Source organism: Spinacia oleracea, chromosome 1 (assembly GCF_020520425.1).
Source record: "Spinacia oleracea cultivar Varoflay chromosome 1, BTI_SOV_V1, whole genome shotgun sequence".
Classification (NCBI taxonomy): domain Eukaryota; kingdom Viridiplantae; phylum Streptophyta; class Magnoliopsida; order Caryophyllales; family Amaranthaceae; genus Spinacia; species Spinacia oleracea.
The window spans coordinates 24295653-24310810 of record NC_079487.1 but is presented as its reverse complement, the minus strand read 5'-3'; the positions used below and the strand labels follow the sequence as shown (position 1 = coordinate 24310810).

The window sequence follows — 15158 nt, the reverse complement described above, 5'->3', positions numbered from 1 at the left end:
GAAGAAATTACGATGGATAGAATCTAGGTTAGAGCAGGTCTTTTGTGGAAGGAGGAAGGATGAACAAACATAAGCTGGAAGTGCTTCGAGATTACTTTGAATTAGAATGGCTCTACCTGCTTTTGAACGAAAATTAGCATGCCATATATTGATACGCGAGATATTCTTTTGAAGAAGAGCCGAGTAGTCTGCTTTTGTTGGTTTGAAAGAAGAGAAATGAGCACCGAGATATCTCCCCAAGGAAGAAGATTTGGTCATCGAGAAATTTCCCGCAAGAATATTACGACGAGGATTATCAATTTCTTTTGAGAAAATAATCGACGATTTATGAAAATTGACTAATTGCAAAAATTACTCATTAATGTTTTTAGATGGTTTGTAGCTGAGGATGTAGCCTTAACGAAAAGGAGGCTGTTGTCCGCGAAAAGGAGACAAGGAATTTTGGGAGTAAGCGGTGCGATGTGATTTCCAATGTCAGTGCGTGGCAACGTACTACTTTTCGTGAGCATAATGGTAAAAACTTCCATGCAAATAAGGAATAGATAAGGGGAGAGAGGATCTCCTTGACGAATACCTCTTAAGGGTGTGTGGATCCATTGATTTTGAGACAGTAAGAGACTGTGGTAACACAAGCTTTGACCCACTAGATCCATTGGTTTGGGAAACCGAAGGATGAAAGAGTGGCCCAAAGGAAATCCCATTCAATTCTGTCATAGGCCTTTTCCATGTCCAGTTTAAGAGCACACCACCCTACTTTAGAGGTTGATTTTTGGAAGGTATTTAAGATTTCTTGAGCAATCAAAAGGTTATCATGAATGGATCGTTCCGCTGTAAAGGAATTTTGGAAGGGGCTTATATGTTGTTGGAGAATTGGTCGCAGTGTACCACTAGAGGAAAAAACTTGATAAGTTGCTCTTAAAAGTGGCTTATAAGTTGCCCTTCGTAAGTGCCACCAATGGGGGGGTCACTTTTGTAAAATTATCAAAAGTTGCCCTTAACAAGGGCAACTTATAGTCTTATAAGGTACCCTTGTTTGCAACAAGGGCACCTTATATGAAACTTATAAGTTGTCCTTGTTGCAACAAGGGCACCTTATAAGCTGCACATAAATTGCCCTTGTTGCAAACAAGGGCACCTTATAAGCTGCACATAAGTTGCTCTTGTTGCAAACAAGGGCAACTTTTGAGTTTCTTTTTTTTTTTTTTTAAATCTGCAATTTAATTCCTAATATTCTGCAATATAATTTCTGATTTGGCAATATAATTTCTGTTTCATCAAACATCAGCTTGACATTCTCAAAAATGATATAAATTTCAAACTTCCAATAATATTACCGAATTAATTCAAATGTAATTAATTAAATCGATAAATAACAAAATAATGTAAGAGTCACGAATAACTACAAGCCTGCTCTATTTATTCTATTTATTACACTGAGGGTAGTTCACAATCGTTGAAGTAAATAGCCCACTTGTCTCGAACGTCATCCAACTCCTTTTTGGTAAGGGCCCCTCCCTTGGAGTTTTGAAAACCTTTAAAAGAACACCGTACATGCAAACCAATAAATTAAATTAAGTTTCATATGCGAAAACAAAAATTATATTGGTCGCGAAAACAATTATATTGGCCAAAAATGACATTTTGAACCCAACTACCAACAAACGAACCTCTTTCCACATTCTAACCCTTTTTCATGATTTATATGATTAGTCAGATGATTATAAGACTCATTTCAAGTTCGTTATGCATGCCTATTGGTCATTTAGGTCGATATAGGTCATTTATGGCCAAAAATAGCATTTTCGATCCCAACTACGAACAAACGAACTTATATCCACATTCTAAACCTTTTTCATGATTTAGATGATTAGTTATATGATTATAAGACTCAATTCAAGTTCGTTATGCACGCCTATGGTTCATTTGGGTCGATATAGGTCATTTATGGTCAAAAATGGCATTTTCGATCCCAACTACCAACAAACAAACCTATATCCACATTATAAACCTTTTTAATGATTCATATGATTAGTTATATGTTTATGAAACTCATTTCAAGTTCATTATACACGCCTAAGGGTCATTTGGGTCGATATAGGTCATTTATGGCCAAAAATGGCATTTTCGATCCCAACTACCAACAAACGAACCTATTTCAATATTATAAACGTTTTTCATGATTAATATGATTAGTTATATGATTATAATACTCATTTCAAGTTCGTTATGCACGCCTATGGTTCATTTGGGTCGATATAGGTCATTTATGGTCAAAAATGGCATTTTCGATCCCAATTACCAACAAACAAACCTATATCCATATTCCAAATGTTTTTCATGATTCTTATGATTAATTATATTATTATAAGACTCATTTCAACTTCGTTATGCACGCCTAAGGGTCATTTGGGTCGATATAGGTAATTTATGGCCAAAAATGGCATTTTCAATCCCAACTACCAACAAACGAACTTATATTCAAATTATAAACCTTTTTAATGATTCATATGATTAGTTATATGTTTATGAAACTCATTTCAAGTTCGTTATTCACGCCTAAGGATCATTTGGGTCGATATAGGTCATTTATGGCTAAAAATGGCATTTTCGATCCCAACTACCAACAAACGAACCTATTTCTATATTCTAAATCTTTTTCATGATTCATATGATTAGTTATATGTTTATAAGACTCATTTCAAGTTCGTTATTCACGCCTATAGGTCATTTGGGTCGATATAGGTCATTTATGACCAAAAAATGGCATTTTTGAACCCAACTACCAACAAACGAACCTCTTTCCACATTCTAACCCTTTTTCATGATTTATATGATTAGTCAGATGATTATAAGACTCATTTCAAATTCGTTATGCACGCCTATTGGTCATTTGGGTCGATATAGGTCATTTATGGCCAAAAATGGCATTTTCGATCCCAACTACCAACAAACTTATGTCCACATTCTAAACCTTTTTCATGATTTAGATGATTATTTATATGTTTATAAGACTCATTTCAAGTTCGTTATGCATGCCTATGGGTCATTTGGGTCGATATAGGTCATTTATGGCCAAAAATGGCATTTTCGATCCCAACTACCAACAAACAAACCTATTTCCATATTCTAAATGTTTTTTATGATTAGTTATATTATTATAAGACTCATTTCAAGTTCGTTATGCACGCCTATGGGTCATTTGGGTCGATATAGGTCATTTATGGCAAAAAATGGCATTTTCGATCCCAACTACCAACAAACGAACCTATTTCCATATTCTAAACGTTTTTCATGATTTATATGATTAGTTATATATTTATTAAACTCATTTCAAGTTCTTTATGCAAATCTAAGGCTCATTTGGCTCGATATAGGTCATATTTGGCCAAAAATGGCATTTTCAATTCCAAATATCAACAAATGAACCTAAGGACACTTTCTAAATCTTTTTTATGTTTGATATGATTAGTTAGAGATTACTAAGATAATAATTTCTACTTGAACTGACAAATGTATTATTCAAGAGGTAACATCCTAGAAAGTGTGCATCCTATTGAGGCAACATAGCCTTTTCCTAATGCCTCAAAAGCTTCATCAGGGAAACTGGAAATCATATACATCTACCAAGCTAAATACTGATTTAAAGCAAACAGACATGAAAGCAAAATACAAGAAAAGGGTTTCACACATTCATATTTTGATCTCCAGAGGTAATAATGTATTCCCTTTGTCTGCATCTAGTAGTAACATGGCTGGTTCAAAATTACACAAGCATAGAAATAGTCCTAAATGATGAACGGTTGAAGTGTAATAGCTGTAATGATCAGCAGCTGAACATATCAGTTTTTGATGTGTTCAGCAGCAGATCAGCTGCTGAACACATCAGTTTCTGATGTGTTCAGCAGCTGATCTGCTGCCAGGCTGCCATAAGTCCCTCGACATTAAATTAAACTCAAGATGGTTCTCAGGCTGCATGTCAGACTAAACCAGCAAGACACAATACTGGTGCCAAAGTTTTAGATTCTTTTGTCTCTAAGATTTTAGAAACCTATCAAACAACTGCCAATTAATTAGAGCCTAGTCGTGTCCTTATATATCATTTTACATGTTTAAAAAACTAACATCTAGTAAATTACAAATTTTACGTAACACAAAAAACAGAAAATTTAAACAACTATCACTAAATCTAATAGCCAGAACAATTAGCCAGCAGTTAGTTGCCAAATAGGCAGCCATCTTCACTCAATCTGAACGGGAGAATATACAAAATTATCCCAGTATAACGTGATGGAGAATTTATGTGAAGACTCAAAAGCATCATGACCAAGTAGACAAATCTATTATACATACAACATAAAAAGATTATACTGTGGTACCTGACAGCTTCTAATGCAGCCCTGTAAGAAGCATCTTGTTCTTCCCTCATCATATGTTACTTGGTCCTCCTCTCCTCAGCTTCTACCATGGCTGAGACAAGTACAGGTGCAGTTTCTTCCAGAACTCTCTGTAATATAGAAAGCATCTCTTCAGGAGATCTTGGGCCCTCAATCTGCAGCAGAGCAAGAAGTTACAAACAATTTAGAATAGGCAAACGAATTCTGGATACCATAGAAAAAACATAAAACTTAGTACATGCTGTTAAGTATATGGTTAATTTAATTGGTCCCCAAACTTAGTAAGCATATACAGTATGGCGCATTCACCCGCATGTAACCCGCAGTTTAGTATATGTACAATTATATTAACTTAGTATATGTACAATCAGATTGCTTAAACTGTAATAGTATATGTACGATTAGCATTCACCCGCAGCTTAGTATATATACAATTAGATTAACTTAATATATATGGTTATTATGGCTAATAAACTAATATGTACCTATTATCTTCACAAGATGCAGAAAGAAGCACTCCATTAAGATCTTGGGATAGGCTGGTTATCCCATGTTCTCTTCCTTTCTACAGACATGTCAAACTCACAAATGACACTTTCTACAAAGAACTGGATAGAGCTGAATGCTGATTACCAAGTCTTTGATAATGAAGGAATAAAATTGGACATTTTCTCCAAGATTAGGATAGAAAAAAAAGCACAATGCTAATACACTAACCATTTCAGTCATAGACCCTTCAAGTGAACCAGCTTGAGTAGCTGGGGTTCGAAGATTTCTTGTGTCCCAAAACTTTACTACACTGAATTGGAATTAGTGTCAAATTAATATAGATTGAAAAATTTAGTCCTAGACATAGCTTCAACAGGGGAGTTTTGCAATACCTGTCTAGTGCCCCTGCTGTGGCAATAAAGACTTCATCTCTATGATAAAGAACATATGTTACAGTCATTGAAAACGAAAGCGAAGCTTCTTTTCTATTCTTGGACCGCTTTCGTCTAGCTAAGGCATGAGCTCCTTCAACATGTTAAGTTCATCTTTAACAAGAAAGTGAACCACCTATCAGATTGACATATTTTGACGTAGATATAATGATTCAAAAGAACTAATATCAACTTACGTTATCCATTTCGTCCCTTGGTGAGGCTTACACCTCAAGTCCTAAAGCACAAAGCACCCATCTATTGAGCTAGATACAACAAGATCTATTTGGAGAGTACAGAAACCAACACAAAAAACATAAACAAATGTACACAATTTAAGCATATTAAGAAACTGAGTCAGAAGGAGAAGAAGAATCATCTTCTCACCAATATTTGTAGGATGGCAAGAAACAAATTTAACATTGCCTTCATAACCTTTCAACAAACCATAACGTTTCTTTTGTTCAACATCCCGTTCTAAATCTGATAAGAAAAAGGATAATGCCCATAAGCCAAAGTTTAATTAGAACATGAATTCGTACACAACCAGAGAACTTAGTGGTTGAAAATTTCTCCTCCACCAAAGATTTAAATGCTGTAAAAAATACACTGATGTATGAGTACTTGATGGGTGGAAAACACATTTCAATGACATAAATTACAATTCAACAATCACTAACCATTCCTAGAAAGTGTAGGGGATATAAATTACACTATAACCAGGGATTCACGCTTCTGAATCACTAAACCAGTATTAACATAACATTTTCATTCTATTTTCTTCCTGCAACTAACATAACACCAACTGAAATGAAACCAATCTAAACTACCCTTATCAAGTCCTAAAAACCAAGCACAGAAACACCAAAGGATAACACAAGATGCACTCAAGTCTTTGTTATTTTACAATTCAAACCCGTTTAAGCCTAAGCCTTTCATTTCCAATATATAGAACAAATGGGGACTTTACTACATTTTGGGGGATCCTAGAAGAACCATACTTTGTCCAAGAATCATGTGCATCCTCTAACATCTGGAGAACCACGCAGGTAAAATTCAATTAAAATTCCCTAGTATGAAGTAACTATTTCTGAATGTTTAAGCTAGAAATTCTGCCAATAAATAAAACTGATAGATTTAATCATAAATGAATAGTCACACATAATTACAAGTAATGAATTTTTAATATCTACTACAAATAAAATGTAAGCACTATAATGGTTTAGATTTATATCATACTTTTATAACCTTGCCTGACTAGTGTGAGGGGGTCGAAAAAGCGCGAGGCTAATGCGTGACCTTGTCCCTCGTGGGTGTGACGATTATTTTTATTCAATCAAGTGTAATTGGATTTCCTGTGAGTATACACCCAATTGACTAGTAATATAGGAGTCGCCATTCAGTTTTTAACAACAATGAGAAAAACTGACAAAACCCGGTTATCGTGACATAAAGGGAGTGCAATTATGTTTGACCACGACGGCCATAGGTTCCCTTGTGATCCCTGGTGTGGGGATCTCTCAATATACACCCGCAAGGTAGAGATTGAGGGTTCGGGGGACTGTAACTACCGAGAGGAGTACTCGCTCGTCGATAACTCTAGAGGCAGGATATCCTTACTAGCTCAGCATAAATAATTGAAAGGACATGCGTTAACTATTAAACTAATCTGAATTGATTTTAGCAATATGCAACATATAATACTAATTCGATCGTGATTATCTGATTTAAATAACATTAAGGGACCTAGCATGATAATCCAATTTCCCAAAAATATTATATTTGTTAGGCGTGATAGAACAATCAGTTTAGGTTAGTTTAACAATTCATAAAAAGGGCGAGGAAAGCAGTTAAATCATCGAAAAGGGACACATTACGACGCACCCTTGAGAGGTGCGTCACGGTTCTCAGAAAACTAACCACTTTGATTTTGCTATTTCTCCTTTTTATTTAACGAATCTCGATTATGGGACAGGATACGTTCTGTTCGATTTATGGAACGATTGCGACAGAACGCGTGAACAGTTTCGCAGCGAGAGGCTTAGGCTGAGGGGTTTAGAGTCAATACTCAGAATATATTATGTGTTGTTGTGTGTTGTTTCACGTCGAAACTAGGGGCCTATTTATAGGGAAGAGTTCGTGGAAAGATAGAATTGCAGAGTTCTAATCCACAAAGAATTAGGAAAAGAAACGTACCCAGGTATTTTCAGCGCCCAGGCCTGGGCGCCGAAGATTTCGGCGCCCAGAGCCAGGCGTTGAAAATAATAGGGTCTGGGCAGTTTTTGTTTAGTCAGATTCGGATTCTAAAATCCGTAGAGTTTGAGATTAATTAGAGTCTTTTAGCGCGTATCAATTTGTGACGGAATGCGTCTGGGCTCGTTACGAACTCTAGGCTCGTTAGGATTTAAATTAATACGTAACTCTTATTTCCGAATCCTATTAGGAATAGGATTTTCGCAGTTTTCTATCTCATTTAGGATTTATGTTGGAGTGCAACACCTAATTCTGACAGGTTTCTATCTTTTATGATTTGCCACTTTTAGACGCTACCTTTTACGGCAGTTACTATTTTTAGCAGGTTTCCATAAATAGCAGGTTTCGGGTGAAATGAAATGGGGAATCGAGATTCGTTTATTTTATAGGAGATGCGTTGTCAAGTGGAGTTTTTATGCTTTCATCATCGAACCTTTCCTTTCCCTTACGGGAATGGGGACAAAAGTAGGTGTCTACAACTAGTCCAATATCACAAATGTAAAGTAAAATTTGAACTGAAATAACCATTGTTATATCTACTGAAAATGCTAATCAAATCATAAATCAAATACACGCAACGAAGGTGAGCCACTGACTATTAAGAGTCAAGCAACTTCAAGACTTTGTCTTGAAAGAATTATCAAGTTAGATATTGAGCAGAATATAATGGTAGATTAACTTTTAAAAACAAAACAAGGATTCATTGTACCAAATTCAGAGGCGTTTAATCCAAGGTTAACATAATATCGAGCAAAACCATACCTGCAAACAAGTGTATAAGAGTAGATAAAGTTCTACAAATATATGAAAAAAAAGAAATTGAAATTCAACTATCGAAACAATAATGCATTTAATTAAGAAATTGAAACCTTATAAACTCAAATCGAAAAAACAAGAAGAAAAAAAAATCAATCTAAAAATACTATCGCCTTATTAATACTAGAAAATGAATTTACCTAGAAAAAATCTTAAACGAACTCAAAGAAGAAAAATAGACTTCTTCATTTTAAGAAGGAATTCATACCTTTACCAGCGACTTGTGAGATTCCGTTTAACAGAAAATGTTGTTCATCTCAATTTAACCCTAACTTCCCAGTCTTGGGAACAAGTGAGAGGGCGAGGAAAGCGGAGAGCGGAAGTTGTGAAATGTGTTCAGCGGGGAAATGAATTGTGAATTTCTTTTAAAAATGAAATAAGTGAATTTTGTAGGGGTGGGTATATTTTAGGTTTTTCTACCGATTATTGCTGGTTAACATGTCAATTAACAAATGTCACTGTTTCCTACCTTGTTTCGTGCAAGTTATTACCGTATAGAAGCAATTGTAAAAGTGCTACAAAATAAGTACTACTTGTAGACACCTACTTTTGTTCCCATTCCCGAAAGGGAAGGTTCGATGATGAGAACATAAAATCTCCACTTGGCAACGCATCTCCTATAAAATAACGAATCTCAATCACCCTTTTCATTTCACCCGAAGCCTGCTATTTATGGAAACCTGCTAAAAATAGTAACTGCCGTAAAGGGTAGTTGCTAAAAGTAGTAAGAATAAAAAGATAGAAACCTGTAAGAATTTAGGTGTTGCACTCCAACATAAATCCTAAAATAGATAGAAATTGTAAAAGGAATTCTATTCCTATCGCAGTTCGATAAAAGAGTTAACGTATTAATTAAACTCATAACGAACCTAGAGTTCGTAAAGGGTCCAGACGCATTCCGTCGGAAATTGATACGCACCAAATAACTCGGATTAAGTCTCTTAATGAACTCCGTACTCTAGAGTCCAATCGGACAAAGAATTCTGCCAGACCCTATTTTCAACGCCCAGCCCTGGGCGCCGAAATCTTTGACGCCCAGAGCTGGGCGCCGAAAATACCTGGGACGGATTCTTTTCCTAATCCGTTTTGTATTCAAATTCCTGAAAAACTATCTTTCTGCGCCACTCTTTCCTATAAATAGACCCCTAAAACCGACGTGAAAAGAACACAACAAGACACAATTCATATTCTGAGTATTGACTCCAACCCCTAGCCTGAGCCTCACGCTGCGAAATTATTCACGCGTTCTGTCGCAATCGATCCATAAATCGAACAGAACGTATCCTGTCCCATAATTTGAGATTCGTTAAATAAAAAGGAGAAATAGCAAAGTCAAAGTGGTTAGTTTTCTGAGAACCGTGACGCACCTCTCAAGGGTGCGTCGTAATGTGCCCCTTTTCTATGATTTAATTGCTTTCCTCGCCCTTTTTATGAACTGTTAAACTAACTAAATCTGATTGTTCTACCACGCCTAACAAATATAATATTTTTGGGAAATTGGATTATCATGCTAGGTCCTTTAATGCTATTTAAATCAGATAATCGCGATCGATCTAGTATTATATGTTGCATATTGTTAAAATCAACTCAGATTAGTTTAATAGTTAACGCATGTCCCTTCAATTATTTATGCTGAGCTAGTAAGGATATCCTGCCTCTGGAGTTATCGACGAGCGAGTACTCCTCTCGGTAGTTACAGTCCCCCGAACCCTCAATCTCTACCTTGCGGGTGTATGTTGAGAGATCCCCACACCAGGGATCACAAGGGAACCTATGGCCGTCGTGGTCAAACATAATTGCACTCCCTTTATGTCACGATAACCGGGTTTTGTCAGTTTTTCTCATTGTCGTTAAAAACTGAATGGCGACTCCTATATTACTAGTCAATTGGGTGTAAACTCACAGGAAATCCAATAACACTTGATTGAATAAAAAGAATCGTCACACCCACGAGGGACGAGGTCACGCATTAGCCTCGTGCTTTTTCGACCCCCTCACACTACTAAAAGTTGTTTTTCTTGTAGTGTTAATCTATTTGATCTACAAACTTAGTTGTCGCGTTAATTGGTCTTAATCAATATTTCATCAGCCCACTTTACTTCACTTTAGCTATATTAGTATACAGTAAATTTGTATCAACAGTTGACTATTGTTCCTTTATCAAAGGTAGATAAGTGCTTCAACGTGTTCATAAGTAATTTAACTTGTTAAAAACTTCCAACAGTAGGACTGTGACAGTCAAAGGTAAATGTAAGAGCAGAAATGTAAAAGACAGAAAACCAAGGAGAGCATACATTAACATTCAGCAAAAGCATAGATAGGAAAAATTTCTCTTTCAAAGTAAGTTCAGATATAAACTGAATTTGCTAAAGAGTAGACTATTTCTTTTGAAATGTACCAGTTTCGTATACATATATTATCCTTTACAAAAGTTAGCAAGATAGATTAACATTATAAACAAATTAGAACAGGAAAATAACCCTCACCTGAAAACGTTAGAGGCGGATGAGTTAGCGATCATAGAGTTCCCTAGAATCATATCGAAGTACAACATATCAGAGACATAAAACCCTGATGTCCCACTTCCATCACCATATTGAAACGAGTAACCACACTGTTTACTTTTTCAGCTGAGCATTGAGACGATGCTGATGGAACCATAGTAGTACATACTGGGTCCGAACAAGAAACTGTGTTGGCAGTGTAGGAGCCATTGCTATCATAGAAATTGAGCTCAACCTAATATCAGTCAGCAGAAAGTAATAACAACCATCAGTCAAACAATCTCACAAGCTTCACTAAAAGCGTGATAATGAGCAGAAACATTACCCCAAGGTCACCCATGTAATATTCGATGGACTAATTTGTGACAATGTAGATATGGCTTGTGAATCGGTATTGAGAAATTAAGCCTTGACCTACAGGGGTCCAGGTTATTTCTCATAATTCTCACAGTATAACCACGAACCTTGACACATATTTCCGTTCATGAATTTCACCAAAGCACAAGTTTCATTCCGTAGCTTTCATTACATATTTTTTCCTAAATATCACATATCCGGTTTTGGTCAGCCAATGACGTATAACATTCCTTTGCGAATGATCTGCAATGGAATTTGGTCAGCCAATGACGTAAAATATTCCTTTTGGATGATCTCTAATGGAATGAAAACAAAACAGAAACCAAAGAGAGAACAAGCCCTAGTCATAAGCTCATTCAAATTTTTTTTTGTCAGAGGCTACAAAAGTTAATACAAGGAAGCTTAACATGACAAGTGGTAATCGTCTCTGTTATATGAAAATGATATAAAATCCAGTAAGTGATAGAATTCGAGGCCAATATATATACTCTTATTCGCTAAACGCAGCAAAGTGGGAACTTCGATTTTTACCCTCAGCGTTGACTACTCTTTTCACAAACTGATGCGGCACACAAGCTTTGCTTCTTATTCACATAATTCATAGACCTTAATCCAATCCTTCGATTCCATACCCTCAATTAAACCCTTCAAATTCAAGCACCTAATTAAACTAAAAAGCAACAACATGGGGAAATTATTTCCACAAACCGATCTACCATTTGAATTTCTATTCAAATATCAAGAAAACAACCAAAGATCGAATAAAATAGCAAAAAAAGAAACCTGAAATAGTAAATATTCCAATTCAACTAAACTAGCATAATTCATTAAAATCGCAATTAAAACCAAGAAACAAAACCCTAATTTGGAAAATCCAGAGAAAGGAGAATCATACCATCATCATCGGTGAGAAAGCAGTTGTGCTTGCGGTGAGAGTTTTGGGAATCGGTCGACATGGCCGGGAAGAAAATCTAGGGTTCGGAGCAGAGGAGGCGCAGCGTGGGGCCTCGTCGCCGGTGAAGATGAAGCAGAGCCTCAAAGAAGAACGGTCAGACGTTGGAGGCGGTGGTGATGGTGCGCGGTGATGGTGGACGGAGGGTTGAGTGTGGACGAGAGAAGGAGGAGACGTGTCACGTGACTGCTGCAAATGAAGGGAAAGATGTGAATTGCGTGAACTGCTTACGTCTTAAGTTGCCCTTGTTTCAAATTGGAGGGAAAGTTATTATTCATTTTAATTTTTTTTTTTTTTAATCATTATAAGTTGCTCTTGTTGTATAAGGGCAACTTTTCATGAGCAACTTATAAGGTTTTTTCCTCTAGTGTACTGACCAATAATTTAGAAATTGCCTTATACATAGTGTTGTAGAGGCTAATAGGTCTAAAATGATTTGGGTTCTCAGGATTGTCATTTTTAGGAATAAGAGAGATTATGGTGTGATTAAGAGCTTTGGGAATTTTACCATGAAAGAAAAAGCTTTGAACGGTCGTAGTTACCTCATTGCCAATTATTGGCCAATATGCTTTAAAGAATTGGGGGCCAAAGTGTTCAGAGCCTGGCGACTTAAGGGAATCCATTGAGAAAAAATCTTCTTTAATCTCAATATCCAAATATTTTTTTTTAACAAATCAGTCTGTTGATCCTGTGAGAGCCAATTTGGCAGAAAGGATAGATCAAGTTGCCTATTGGGATCTGAAGAGGACAAGAAGCGGTGTTTGAAGGAGTGCAGAAGAATGTCTTTGATAGTGGAGGGGTCAGACTCCCATTGTCCTAAATCATTTTGCAAACGGAATATTGTGTTCGTAGCAGATTGGGATTTTATCTTCTGGTGAAAGAATCTAGAGTTCTTGTCTCCTTGAATGAGCCATTTCTTCGTATTAAAGGATTTCCAGGCTGATTGACCGAAAACTAGAAGTTTTTCTCTTTGTTTAATCATTCTTAATAAATGATTATGCAGAATTTGAAGGAAATAATGCCCTTGGTCCAAGTATGCATTCAATGTTAAGTCTAATAAATGCGGTTCATTATTAATTAACAAGTTAATAATTCAGTGAGATCAAGTGAGCTGAAAGCCTAGCTAGAGGCCGCTTCAGTTCAAGTGGAATTAATGATATTAATCCACAGCTTACTCTTGACTGAACCCGTAGGGTCACACAAATAGTACGTAAACGGATCAAGTATTTAATGGCATTAAATACTCCATCTATGGATATTCGGAATCGACGGATCTTGGTTTCAGTGGGAGCTGAGATCGTCACAGGCAAGAAACTCCGGAAACGATGATATTGCCGGAAACGGAAATATGGATCGTATCGGAAATATAAATATTATCCAAGTCGTAGATGTTGCCGGAAACGGAAACATGGTACGTATCGGAAAATATTATCGGAAATGGAAATATTGCCGGAATCGGAAATATTGCCGGAAACGGAAATATTGTCAGAATCGGAAATATTATCGGAATCGGAAAATAATTCCGGAAACGGAAATATTAAATATTTGTTCGAAACGGAAATTAATTCCGGAATCGAAAATATTAAATATTGTTCGTATCGGAAATGAATTCCGGAATCGGGAATTTAATCGGAAGCGTATCGTACGAATTAGCATCGGACGAGGCCCGCTAGACGAAGGCCCAGCACGAAGCCAGGCCATCGCCCAGCAAGCCAACACGCACCATCGCATGCCAAGCCTCGACCAGGCCCAGCGCAAGGCCAGGCCCAGCCAAGGCCGGGGGCGCGCGCGCGAGAGCCCAGCAGTGGGCCGAGCGCTGTGCGCCTAACGTGGGCCGCAAGGCTTGCGCGGGTGTACTGTGCTCATGCAATGCTTGTGCGGGAATCCTAAAGCAATCGGGATTCGAAATATGATTAAATCCTAAAACTATTAGATAATGATTATTTAATTAGAGTCCTAGTAGGATTATAATTAAATAAATTAGTATCCTAATAGGATTCCAAAACCTTTTCCATAACTCTATAAATAGGTGCCTAGGGTCACATATTTACATAGATTATTCAAGTATTCAAAGTGAGTTTTTTGAGAGAAAAATTCAGTCACATACCTTGCCTAAAAGTGCCGAAATTATTAGTACCTTAAGGGCGATTCTAGTTGGTCAATCTTAAGGCGGATCCGGACGTGCTGTGGACTATCTACGGAGGGACGACACTTGGAGTCCTAAAGACTTGTTCTTGTTCGGTTTGGGCGCAGCTAGGGAAGGCACGCAACAAAGAGTATGCATCTAAACTATGCTAAATGATTATGTGTAAATAATATGTTTTCCTGGCTTTATGGTTTTTCCGCATGATTTATGAATTGTCATATGTATCATAACCTAACAGTGGTATCACGAGCCTCTTATTATTTTCATAATCTAAATTGCATGAACATGGTTAAATATTACAAATTTGCAAGAATTAAAAGGGGTGATTAATTTTCGTAATTGTTAATTAATTGCAAATTGCGTTTATTTAATTATACGTACGCAGTTTTTCGGCAGTTTCTTCGTTACTCATCCAAATCGAGTGATTTTTGTGTCAATTCCGCATGTAAAAGGCATTCTAAAATTTTGACAAAAATAGAATTTTTCTGCCGAACCCAGAATTCTCAAAATCGAAGCCTAACTATGACTTTTCGGAGGTTTTAGTTTTTCGAATGCAAAATTTCGTAAATTTAAGATGTTAAATTAAATATTTGCGATTTTTGTTGATAAATCTTGAATTTTTGATTGACCTACTGTATATGTTTAACAAGTTTGAATGCCTAGCCTTGTTAATTATGCAATCTAATTTGTAATTACGATTAATTTGTTGAAAATTAGAATAATTTAGAATTAATTTGATTTTCATAATTAATTATAATTTAATTAGATACCTATGATTAAAAACCACCATAAAAATTGTAAATTTATGATAAATTT

The 15158-nt window shown here is 36.3% G+C and overlaps 1 long non-coding RNA gene across 7 annotated transcripts; it reads right to left on the bottom strand.

Annotated features, from left to right (window-relative positions):
• Nucleotides 1–1307: 1307 nt before the first annotated feature.
• LOC110777317 (uncharacterized) lies at nucleotides 1308–12441 on the bottom strand. 7 transcript variants are annotated; one of them, XR_008926394.1, is made up of 12 exons: nucleotides 12140–12441; nucleotides 11213–11487; nucleotides 10870–11122; nucleotides 8931–9066; nucleotides 8277–8329; nucleotides 5702–5797; nucleotides 5512–5596; nucleotides 5276–5428; nucleotides 5112–5193; nucleotides 4880–4959; nucleotides 4377–4549; nucleotides 1308–1532 (listed from the first exon to the last, which is right to left on the bottom strand). It is a non-coding gene; the product is annotated as an uncharacterized lncRNA (long non-coding RNA). The 7 variants fall into 7 exon arrangements; XR_008926392.1 differs by having other exon boundaries at nucleotides 8931–9063; XR_008926393.1 differs by lacking the exon at nucleotides 8931–9066 and having other exon boundaries at nucleotides 4880–5002; nucleotides 12140–12440.
• Between the last annotated feature and the right edge of the window lie 2717 nt (nucleotides 12442–15158).